At 43.3% G+C, this 7126-nt stretch overlaps 1 pseudogene; it reads right to left on the bottom strand.

Moving 5' to 3' along the window:
- Positions 1-5326: 5326 nt before the first annotated feature.
- Positions 5327-6539, bottom strand: LOC109553993 (upstream-binding factor 1-like protein 1; annotated as a pseudogene).
- Between the last annotated feature and the right edge of the window lie 587 nt (positions 6540-7126).

Genomic DNA, 7126 nt, shown 5'->3' with positions numbered 1-7126 from the left:
TCTGCGCCCTTCACCTCCAGGGCCTGCACCTCCAGGGGAACCAATGGGCTCCACTCCTGTATAGAGCGGGCAAAATATCTTGGAAGGGTTCCAGGACTGAGAATTCAAGAATTCCTGCCCTTCATTGAAAGAGAAGCTGCAGACAAGAAAAGGGGAGACTGAGAATCCTGAGAGCTGAGTCCCTGACCCCTGCTTTCCTCCTGTTGCTGCCCCATACCTGTCCTTCTACAGCGAAGGGATCAGAAGTACAGGCTGGGCAGGTTCTGAGAAGGAAGGTCTAATGAAGTAGAGCACTGGGTCATGCTGGCAAAAATGCAGAAATATCTCGGCGGCTGAGTTACTAGACTCCTGGCTTCAATTTCGTTTCTAGGGGAAAGGGAGAAGCTGTCTGGCCATCAGTGAGCAGTGTCTCCCTCTCTTCTCTGTGAGTTTTTCAATCAAAAGATATGTTTAGATTTGCCAGGATAGAAATCCACTTAACATTTTGTGGGTGTGAATGAACTGTGGGTCAGTCATTTTAGAAGCACTAAATCTAATCTTAAGTTAGATCTTTTATGATTTCAGTTTTATTCCCAGTTCATGACTGGGTAGATAAGGCAACAAATACAGATTTATAATTTTAACAAATGCCATCTGCTTCTATTAGAAAATTCAGACTTTGAACTTATATTGATCTAGTATTTGTATTTTTCTGCATCTGTTTTTAAAACTTTTCATTTTGTATTGGCATATAGCTGAATAGCAATGTGGTAAGCCTTTTCTGGTGATCTAGTGGTTAAGAATCCACCTGCCAGTGTAGGGGACATAGGTTCGATCCCGGGTCTGGGAAGATCCCACAGGCCATAGTGCAACTGAGCCCATTTGCCACAGCTGCAGAGCCAATGAGCTGGAGCCTGTGTCTGCAAGAGAAGCCACCCCAATGAGAAGCCCGCACACTGCAAGGAAGAGGAGCCCCACTTCCTGGGCTAGAGAAAGCCCTTGGTCAGCAATGAAGACCCAGTGCAGCCGAAAACAAAAAATAAGTAATCATAGAAGTACTGTGATAGTTTCAGGTGAGCAGCAAAGGGACTCAGCCCTGCAGACACGTGTGTCCATTCTCCTCAAACCTCCCTCCCATCCGTGCAGCCACATGACACTGGGCAGAGCTCCATGTGCTCTACAGTAGGTTCCTTGTCTGTACATTTATAAAAAATAAAATATTTCCCTAAGACATCAAGGAGTAAGATGAACTCTCAAAACTCATCCCTTTTCATATATAAGAACACAACAACTTCTGTGATACTAACAGTGCATGAAAGCCAAAAAAGAATATTTTTCATTTTCAGCCAAGAATATTTAGAAAAGTTTAATGAGATCATGATGGTTTACACTCAGTTTCAAATATATAAATAAACCAAAATATTAAAAGTAATGTCGGGGAAGGCGCCAAGATGGCAGAGGAGTCGGATGGGGAAAACACTTTCTCCCCCACAAATTCATCAAAAGAGCATTTAAATGTCGAGTAAATTCCACAAAACAAATTCTGAATGCCGGCAGAGGACATCAGGCACCCAGAAAAGCAACCCAACTCCTCGAAAGGAGGTAGGAAAAAATATTAAAGACAATAAAAGAGACAAAAGAGGGAGGGATGGAGTTCCGTCCCGGGAAGGGAGTCTTAAAAAGAGAGAAGTTTCCAAACACTAGGAAACCTTCTCAATGCCAAATCCGTGCCGAGCTTTGGAAGCACAGAGGGCAATATAACAGGGAGAAAAAATAAATAAACAATTAAAACTCGCAGATTGCGAGCCCTACGGTAACTGCCCCAGCGGAGAAGCAGCGCAGACGCCTGCATCCGCCATTAGCAAGCGGGGGCTGGGCAGGGAGGCGCGGCGCGGGCTGCATCGCTGAGAGTAAGAATCTGGCCTGAATACCCTGAGCACTATCTGAGCGAAATAATTTGGGCTAGCAAACCAGACTGTGGGATATCTACCATGCGAAAAGCCAGCCCTAACCTAAGACACCGTCAGCCCGCGCACGGAACAAAGGACTAAACAGAGATAGCCGGCTGCAGACCGCCCCCCCCCGGTGACAGGCAGCCAGAGCCGGAAGGGGGCAATCGCAGCCCCAGAGAGACATTATCTATAAAACTGGCTTCTTTGCTAACTAAAACTTATTGGGGGTCTGGACGGTCAACATCTGCCTGAGAAGGTGCGCTGGTTTTACACCCAGATAACCGAGTGGCGGGGAGGCGATAAGTCGCAGCATTGGCGCTCGCCAAACACCTCATCACCTGAGCTGCTCGGACCTGGGAAGAGCACAAAACGCAGGCCCAACTGAGTCTGCGCCTCTGAGGACTACCTGAGTGCCTGAACCTGAGTGGCTTGGACCTGGGAGGTGCATGCAACCCAGGGCCAGCCTCGGATTGTTCCCGGCGGAACAACCTAGAGCCTGAGAAGTGTGGGCAGGGAGGCTACACGCGCCGTGAGCGGGGGCAGACCCAGTGTGGCTGAGGCACTTCGAGCGCACGCCAGTGTCATTTGTTTGCAGCATCCCTCCCTCCCTCCCCACAGCGCGACTGAACAAAGAGAAGAAATACAGCTCCACCCACCAGAACACAGACACAAGCTTCCCTAACCAGGAAACCTTGACAAGCCACCTCTACATACCCACACACAGCGAGGAAACGCCACAATAAAGAGAACTCCACAAACTGCCAGAATACAGAAAGGACTCCCAAACTCAGCAATTTAAACAAGATGAAGAGACAGAGGAATACCCAGCAGATAAAGGAACAGGATAAATGCCCACCAAACCAAACAAAAGAGGAAGAGATAGGGAATCTACCTGATAAAGAATTCCAAATAATGATAGTGAAATTGATCCAAAATCTTGAAATTAAAATGGAATCACAGATAAATAGCCTGGAGACAAGGATTGAGAAGATGCAAGAAAGGTTTAACAAGGACCTAGAAGAAATAAAAAAGAGTCAATATATAATGAATAATGCAATAAATGAAATTAAAAACACTCTGGAGGCAACAAATAGTAGAATAACAGAGGCAGAAGATAGGATTAGTGAATTAGAAGATAGAATGGTAGAAATAAATGAATCAGAGAGGATAAAAGAAAAACGAATTAAAAGAAATGAGGACAATCTCAGAGACCTCCAGGACAATATTAAACGCTACAACATTCGAATCATAGGGGTTCCAGAAGAAGAAGACAAAAAGAAAGACCATGAGAAAATACTTGAGGAGATAATAGTTGAAAACTTCCCTAAAATGGGGAAGGAAATAATCACCCAAGTCCAAGAAACCCAGAGAGTCCCAAACAGGATAAACCCAAGGAGAAACACCCCAAGACACATATTAATTAAATTAACAAAGATCAAACACAAAGAACAAATATTAAAAGCAGCAAGGGAAAAACAACAAACAACACACAAGGGAATTCCCATCAGGATAACAGCTGATCTTTCAATAGAAACTCTTCAAGCCAGGAGGGAATGGCAAGACATACTGAAAATGATGAAAGAAAATAACCTACAGCCCAGATTATTGCACCCAGCAAGGATCTCATTCAAGTATGAAGGAGAAATCAAAAGCTTTTCAGACAAGCAAAAGCTGAGAGAATTCTGCACCACCAAACCAGCTCTCCAACAAATACTAAAGGATATTCTCTAGACAGGAAACACAAAAAGGGTGTATAAACTCGAACCCAAAACAATAAAGTAAATGGCAACAGGATCATACCTATCAGTAATTACCTTAAACGTAAATGGGTTGAATGCCCGAACCAAAAGACAAAGACTGGCTGAATGGATACAAAAACAAGACCCCTACATATGTTGTCTACAAGAGACCCACCTCAAAACAGGGGACACATACAGACTGAAAGTGAAGGGCTAGAAAAAGATTTTCCATGCAAATAGGGACCAAAAGAAAGCAGGAGTCACAATACTCGTATTAGATAAATTAGACTTTAAAACAAAGGCTGTGAAAAGAGACAAAGAAGGTCACTACATAATGATCAAAGGATCAATCCAAGAAGAAGATATAACAATTACAAATATATATCCACCCAACATGGGAGCACCACAGTATGTAAGACAAATGCTAACAAGTATGAAAGGAGAAATTAACAATAACACAATAATAGTGGGAGACTTTAATACCCCACTCACACCTATGGATAGATCAACTAAACAGAAAATTAACAAGGAAAAAAAAAAAAAAAACATGTATCTATAAAGTTCACTAAAGCAAAGCACAGTAAAATGAGGTATGGCAATAAAAGGCGTTAAAAAATAAATAAATAAATGTTCACTATAGATCTGATTATAAATAAATAAATAAATAAATAAATAAATACAGGTCCTCTTAAATCTCACTTTAAAACCAAATGTCAAGTATCAACAAACACAGATGTACATAGTGATTTGGCTGTTTCATTACTTTGTGTAATAAAAAAAAAGTAATGTCATTCTGCTACATAAAAATTCCCAAACAATTTAGTAATCTATGGACTAAAATGCTTATACAAAACACCTGTTTAATACAATAACATAACAGAATGCAAAAAACCAAGTCTATGGTAAAAACATGATTCCTTACAATGTTCAGCATGAGGAATGGGTTGGGGCAAAAACCAGAAGAAATTTAGATGTGGCCTGGAAAATTAGTGCCATTGAGTCAAAGGATGATGGTTTTAAGGAAAAGCTAACTCAAATGGAGCAGTTTTAAATTTTAATTTATAATTATTGAAATCAGTAAGAAAAATCTCACTGATAACTCAAAGAATAAATATATAGAGAGAAATGCTGCTGCCCACATGCCCATCCTTGCTTCCAAGATAAGGAAGGGCCAGCCCCTCACCTCAGAGAGAAGGGACAGAGACAATTGTCTTAAAGGCAAGTGTCCTACTTCCAGTCAATCAGATCTTCCCTCCTCAGCTCACTGCCTGAGTCCTGAGGGAAAAGGTCACAGAGAAGGGGGGGGTGGGTCACAGAGCCCTGGAGCCCCTCACACGTCTGACAGGCAGAGGGTGAGGAGAGCAAACCTTCCCAGTTTAGGGAGCTCAGTCTAGTCCAGGGGCCCCACAGCCCAGTCAGCTCAGGGTTTATTCCACGAGGCGTCATTGCATTGACTTTCTGTCGAGGTGAATGTGGGGTAGATGGAGAGGCCATAAATTATAGCACAACATGCCTTCTTTCCAACAGGTCCCACTTTGTATGAAGAAGGAGAGAAAGAAGGAAGACAATGAAGAGGCAATAGAGAGAAGGGCCCATGGACTTTTGCTGGAAAGTTCTTTGTCCCTTCAGGTTGTGAAGCAAAATTCAGTTTGAATCCTAGTCAGAGGAGTCCCCTGAGGACAGTAAGCTGGAGCTGCTGTCCTCCAGCTCAGAATCTCCATCTTCATCCTCAGTGCTGGGGGCTGAGGAGCTGTTGCCTGCCTCCTCTTCCTTGTTTTCCTCTGATCTCCCTGAGGCAGGACAATGTTCTCCAATCGAGTCTGATGTTTCTGACTCCTCAGACTGAAGCCCCGGGTCCTCTCTAAGTCTTCTTTGAAGATTCCCTGATGATGGGGACTGCAGACCCATCCTTCTAATCTTGGGGTTTGGGCCCCTCGTCATGCTCATGTTCTTACGCTTGGCACAAGTCGCCTCTCTGTAAGCAGCATATTCTTCAGGAGACAGAGTCCTGAGCCAGAGATCAAGGTCCACCTTGTACTGTGTCTGCAGTCCCTCCGCCTGCTTCTTATAAAGCTCCTTCTGGTCCTGGGGGACCCGCTGCCAGCGTCTACTGATCTCCACCATGCGCTCCCTCGGGGGCACCACTTTCAGCTCCCTGCTCGACCAGAGATCCTGGTGGAACTTGTGATAGCCATTCATTGGGGGCTTCTTGGGCTCTCCATGGAATTTCCACTTCATGGGTAAATTGTTTTCTGGGGGAGGCTTCACTTTTTGCACATTTTCCTGAAACTTCTTTGGCATTTGCTTCGACTTCCTTTGGGGACATCAGGTTTCCTGGAGTTCTGGACTACTTCAGGGTGCTGTTCTCTGAACAGAAACATTTTCTCCTGAAACTCCTGTTTCTCTTTCTGGAAATCTTGACTGTATTTCAGCTTGAGCTGTTCAGGCAGCTTGTTGTATTCTTCAGACAAAACCTTGGTCAGCTCCTGGTTGCTCATCTTGGGGTGTTTTTGGATGTACTGAGGTCTCATCTCTTTAAAAAAGAGAAGGTAAGCTGTCAGGGGCCTCTTGGGTAATCAGGATGTTTCTTGTGGTTTCTGCTTTTGGAAGGATTGTTAACATTTTCCTTAGCTTCCTGGATTATTTCTTTCAAAGTGCAAAACTTTCTCAAGTTATAAGATATCTCTAACCATTTGAGTTTGCATTTTTCCCCAGAAAAACCTTTAAAAGCTACTTTTTCCCAGTCCACCATTGACTGGGTCATTTTGAATGTGTGCCTCTCATTGGATGGAATGCTTTTCTCCATATATTCCAGTAACTGCACAATGTCTTCTTTGGACCAGTCATCTTGACTTTTAGGCAGCACCATTTCTAGGTCTTTGGGACAATTATATGGTCCTGGAAGTTCAGCCATCTCAGCAGAATCTCCAGCATCTGCACTCTCAAGATTCAGCAGGTTAGTGTGATGATTCTGTGAAGAAAGTAAAAGAAAGTTACTCTCCTATGTGACACATGAGAGAAGAACATATCACTTGGGATATGTCTCTTCTATCGTTTTATTTACCCTTAAGAATGTAAATGAAAACTGGCCTAGTCTGAACTGACATTCATGGTGAACATTATGAAGGTTCCTTTGCAGAGTTAAGTATCTTCAGACCGCATTCACTCTGCCTTCCAATTTCACCAGAGAGTGTTTTACATGTAAAGGAGCAAACTAAAAGACTGGCTGCTCACTCAAGGGACAAAGAATAAGAGAAAATGAAGGGAGTTAATAAAAGTAAGTGCCTGAAAAGCAAAGGACTTTAAAACAGCAATGCCAAACCACAGCACATGGATAAGAATGGTCAAAATCCCAAAGACAGCCATCACCACATACTGAGAGGATGGGGAGAATCAGGAATTAATTGATGAATTCCTGATTGAGGAATTCATTGATGAATCAGGATTCATCATCAA

The sequence above is a fragment of the Bos indicus genome, chromosome 29 (assembly GCF_029378745.1).
Source record: "Bos indicus isolate NIAB-ARS_2022 breed Sahiwal x Tharparkar chromosome 29, NIAB-ARS_B.indTharparkar_mat_pri_1.0, whole genome shotgun sequence".
NCBI lineage: Eukaryota > Metazoa > Chordata > Mammalia > Artiodactyla > Bovidae > Bos > Bos indicus.
The sequence above is the reverse complement of the archived record's forward strand: the minus strand, read 5'-3'. Positions and strand labels throughout refer to the sequence as shown.